Consider the following 5,368-nt stretch of genomic DNA (forward strand, 5'->3'; position numbering starts at 1 on the left):
ATGGCCAAATGAATTCAACATAAAAGAGTTATAATGTTGGGGTTTTTAATAAAACAATTATTCTACTCGGGCTTGCTGAACATGAAATGTTCATAGTCAACTCGGCGCTACGCGCCTCGTTGGTTATACATGTCATTTCATATCCAGCGCGCCCTCGTAGAATAATTGTTAACTATTTACAAAATATATAAATATAATGCTTACGAACTAAAACAAACTGATTCATAAGATGTGGATATAAAAACAAAAAAAATATATGTACATATAGATATAAAATTATAAATATATAAAATAAATCTAAATGCATAAAAGAAAAGAAAATATATATACAAACTGATCAAAAAAGTTCAAGACAATTATGCAATTAGGAGTCAATAGTAAGCCTGTTTTAAAAAGATAGGTCTTAATATGTTTTTTTAAAGTCTCTAAAGACTCTGATAGTCTAATGTCAAGTGGTAAATCTTTCCATATTCTTGGTCCGGCTATAGTAAAAGCACGGTCACCTAGTTTTGATTTAGATCTTGGTATGAACAGTAGTTCTTTATCATCAGATCTAAGTTTATATCTCCGTGTTGGCTGAATCTGAAGTAAATTAGTCAGGTACACTAGAGACAAGCCATTTACTGCGTTAAACACTAATAGAGCAATTTTGAACTCAATTCTCTGCTTCACTGAAAGCCAGTGTAGTTTTATAAGCGATGGTGTAATGTGGTCGTACTTGGGAATAAAGCATATGATTCGTGCAGCTGCATTAAGCACCTTCTGAAGACGTTCTTGGTGATATGCAGGTAGGCCAAACAGTAGCGAGATACAATAGTCCAGGTGCGATGTTACACAGGCGTGGACTAGTATTTTAGTAGTGTCCGTTGAAAGAATTTTTCTGATTTGTCTTATGTTGTAAAGTCCTCTGAAGGCTTTGCTACAGATCTTGTTGATGTGATCATTCATAGACATTTTATCATCAAACCAGGCACCAAGATTCGTGATACTGGTCAAGGGTGCCATGTCAGCTGTCCCTACTTTCACAGAAGGTATTTTCATTTTAGCTAGCTGTTGGCGAGTACCAATAATGATAAACTCAGTTTTGGTGTCATAAAATTTTAGTTTGTGAGAGCCACGCACGGACTTCAGCAATGGCAGCACATAACGCAGATAGTGCACGATCCATTTCTTCAGAGGATGACGGCCGAAAAGATAGATATAGCTGCATATCATCCGCGTAGCCTTGCATATCGGGTAGATGTTTTTCCATAAGTTTAAAGAGTCGACAAGTATACAGCAGGAACAAGATTGGACCAATACAACTTCCTTGCGGGACTCCATATTTCATTTGATAGTTTTTAGAACAAGATTGACCAACAACTACTCACTGTTGCCTTTCAGATAGAAAAGAACGGACCCACTGGAGTGCACTACCAATAACACCGAAATCAGAATGAAGTAAACTAAGTAGTAAATTATGATCAATAGTGTCAAATGCAGCACTTAAGTCAAGTAATACGAGAAGTGTAACCTCTTGTCGATCCATGCTTAGCAAAATGTCATTCTGCACCTTAAGTAGGCAAGTTTCGGTAGAATGGTATTTCCGATAAGCAGATTGGTTGCTAGGAAGCGGTGCATTCTCAAAGTAATGTGACAATAATTGTTGAAGTACCAGTTTCTCAGTACACTTTGAAATAAAGGACAAATTAAAGACAGGTCGGAAGTTGTTGAGTACAGGTTCAAGGTCCAGTTTTTTTCACAAGAGCACACTTTCAATCAGCAGGAACACGTCCACCACGGATGGAGAGACTTACCATTTCGGTTGTTACTGGGAGAAGTTCATCAATGCATAACTTCAGTAGCCATGTGGGAATTGGATCCAGTTTACAAGATGCACTAGCGGAGCTCATGATGACAGCACGAACATCCGATTCTGTAACGGTAGAAAATGAGCGAAGTTGAATTTCTGGTGGAACCATATGAATTCTGTCAATTTCCTCTCTTAACAGATCAATTTTGCGGCAAAAAAAAAATCACCAAAATCATTGGCGAGAGTTTCACTGTCATTGTGAGGTGGCAGTGGACATTCTTGCTTCTTATTGCACAACGAGGTGACAACCTGAAACAGTTTACGGGAATCCCCAGCACATTGATTGATTTGTTCAGTGTAGTAAAGATGTTTACAGTCGTGCGGTAGCTTTGTGTACTTGTTGCATATTTCACGATAGGCATCTTTGCCAGATTTCCGTTGGATTCGCAACACTTTCTTCTCTAACTTTCTTCGCTTTGCTTTTAAGTCTTTAAGCTCAGGGTTAAACCACGGGACCATAGGCCTTACAATTACCGTTTTATGCAATAAAGGAGCATTTCTGTCTAGAATATCTGTAAGTACCTTGTCGTAGGTCTTGGCCAGATTTAACAGATCAGTTGAAGGATAGTGGTGTAGCTCAGAGTCAAGGATGTTGTTCTTGAAAGTCTCAATATCGATCTTCTTGTATTGACGAAAGCAGATTTCTTTTATAGAAAGTTCAAGGCGAGGCGGAAAAGCCATAGCAATTTCAATAAAGCAATGATCAGAGATGAAGAACGTTGTACGTGGAATTTGTAGGAGCAAATCATAACATGATCGAGTCACAACAAGGTCTAAGATATGACCAGATGAATGCGTATGTGTAGTAACATGTTGTATGAGACCAAAAGTTTCCAGTAAATCCGAGAATTTATCAGCGTCAGAGTCTGTATGGCTGTCGAGATGAAAATTGAAGTCACCAGAGATAAGCAAAACTTTAGGATGCATAACAATATTTTCCAGATAGGCAGAAAATTCCTCAAAGAAGACATTAGCAGACACTGGGTGTGCCTCAGAGTAAGGTGGTCGGTAGATACCAATGATTTTCAGTGGTCTACTTAAGTTCATAATGTTCCATTCACAATATTCAAAAGATCGTTTCTCTCCTGAGCCAGTTCGAGAAGTCTGCAGATTATCTCTGTGCATTAATCCAATACCGCCTCCAATGCGCTGCGAAGGTCGAGGACAATTTTAAAACAAATATCCTGGCGGTGATAGTGAAGAAATACTAACAGAATCTTCATCTTTGAGCCATGTCTCAGTAAGCACACAAAGGTCAATTTTGTTACCCATCACATGATCAATAATAAGATCATTCTTATTTTTTGCAGATCGTACGTTTGCTACGGCAAAGCATAGTTGTTTTGCAGTTGGAAGTAATTGCTGGCATTTCTTCACGTATGATAAGTTATTCAGAACAGTGTTCACGGTAGCATTATTTGATGTATTGTTCCCATTGTTGATGTTGTTCTGCTCCACCGAAGAAATTTGCATGTAAGAATCGAGGAAACATTTTGAAAAATAATAATTATCAAAATATGATTTAGTAGAAAAGCCAGTGGAAAACGAACAATATCTGTCATAGCCCAGCGCAGTAGTTATTCGTCGTTGCTTATTTCAAGTGAGCCGAAGAGAGAATGGTGATAGAGCAAACTTATAGGCCTGCTCTGGGACCTTAACTCACCGCGAGATTGTCCGAGCTAATGCCTGATATAGTCAGGGAACACATTTCGCGAAATAAAGTCACTTGCGAATTTCGTCAAGAAAGCAAGCCGCCTATCTTGATATGTTAAGGGGCCCTACAGAACATGCCAAATGTTGTCGGCAAATTTTGTAGCTTGCACCGACGGCTTTTATGTGGTTAAAGGCGATCGAAAACACTGTAAAAAATGGTGCCCTGGACTTGAGTAAAAAGCAAAAGTGGGAATTGGGTCATGCCGTGTCCAGCATCGGAGCTTGAAAAGCTTATCTGCTGAGGGCTTTCCAGCAAGATCAAGCGAGACAATATACGCTCGATCAGTTAGATGACCTTACCAGACCATTATGGTCAAAAATGACTGCGCCATGAAGTTACTCCTAATGCGCTTCAGAGAAACGCAGTCCCAATGGTTCGCCAAGTGCGGAATCAGCTGGCCTTTTTATGCTGTCCTTCACAAATCAAACCATCTTAATTGTCCGGCATTATCAGAAAGCGAGCACACTGTTCATACATACATGGTTGCTGTTGACACCTATAAACAGGACTGGTTTTCAGTTTCTTGTATACTAGAAGAGGTCTTAGGTTCTGTCAAAGAATCGCATCAATCAGTGTCAAGAGCGATTTTAAGAAGTGATGTTACCACTGTCATGCGCTTTTGTCAACTATCAACACCACAAGCTAACGGTCAGGCATTGAAGTCATCCGTTATGACTTCTGTGACCCTTAGTCTGGTTAGAACGTATGTGACAGAAATATCGCCCCATGCAAAGAGGGTCTTGAAAATTATGTCGCCCAAAATCACAATGTGGAAAGTGCAGAAGATATAAAGAAAAGATCGGAGTTCCCACGAGGAATTGCAGGAACGAGCATTGCCGTGTGGAAGACTAACCAATCTGCAATGTCAACAGGAGCTGCTAATAACAAGAACCCCCGAATAACGAAATACAATAATTTCTCTTTGACTTCCGAGGGAATGCGCGACTGGCGAGCTTACAATGTTGGAGAGGGCGTGGATATAGAGGGGTCCTGGAATAATCAAGATGTCTGTAGGCTTGAGAGGATTGGGGAGTGGACGGAAGAAATACCACGTGTTGCACGAGCAAAATACCAGGCGAAGGGAAAACACAATGTCGCCGTGGAGTGTGTACATACTTTTAGCTGACTTGAATCAGCTTGTACTGCCACTTTCAAGACAATCGAAGGGCAGGTGAAGATATGGATACTGGCCATCATATGATGACTCCTGAGAAGGAGACCATATACGACACCGAACGTAAGCAATGGGCACCAGTCACGACATCCGTAAAAGGTGCTGCTCAGAAGATTGGCAAGACAGATTACGTTCCTGCTGCGAACTCAGAACTGAGCAAAGGATGGGCCTTGAAGAAGCCAAAGACTGCGGTACGAATATCTCCAGGTGTCAAAGAAGTCTTGACAAAGTGATTCAAAAAGGTAGCTAAAGATCTTCATCACAAAGCTGCATCAGCAGACGTGGTGAAGCAAATAAAGGAAACTTTCCCAGTTTCAGAGTGGATTGAGGCGCACACTGTCAAAGGGTATTTTTTCCGACTGGCTGCGCAGCAGAAGAGACTTCCAATCAGCAAAAGCGAAAGTGAAGACGAAGCACTGGGGAAAGAGGAATATGTTGATCATCTAGTTGAGGTGGCTGAACAAGAGATTGGTCTCAAGCACCGTCTTTTGTATGAAGATTTGTATTTTTGCGAACTCTCTGACAACTGGTAGATTAGCCAAGTTGTTGCAAACTCAGTCAACTACAGTCATTGTGCGAGTTCTTTGATGTTGAAATTATAGGTAGTGTTAATCGTAAGGCGTCGTAT

General features: G+C 40.4%; 1 pseudogene; it reads left to right on the top strand.

The window, feature by feature from the left end:
* The first annotated feature begins 3,874 nt into the window (after positions 1–3,874).
* LOC138028612 (uncharacterized) lies at positions 3,875–5,119 on the top strand (annotated as a pseudogene).
* The last annotated feature ends 249 nt before the right edge of the window (positions 5,120–5,368 follow it).

This window comes from Montipora capricornis, chromosome 13 (genome assembly GCF_036669925.1).
Source record: "Montipora capricornis isolate CH-2021 chromosome 13, ASM3666992v2, whole genome shotgun sequence".
Lineage (NCBI taxonomy): Eukaryota > Metazoa > Cnidaria > Anthozoa > Scleractinia > Acroporidae > Montipora > Montipora capricornis.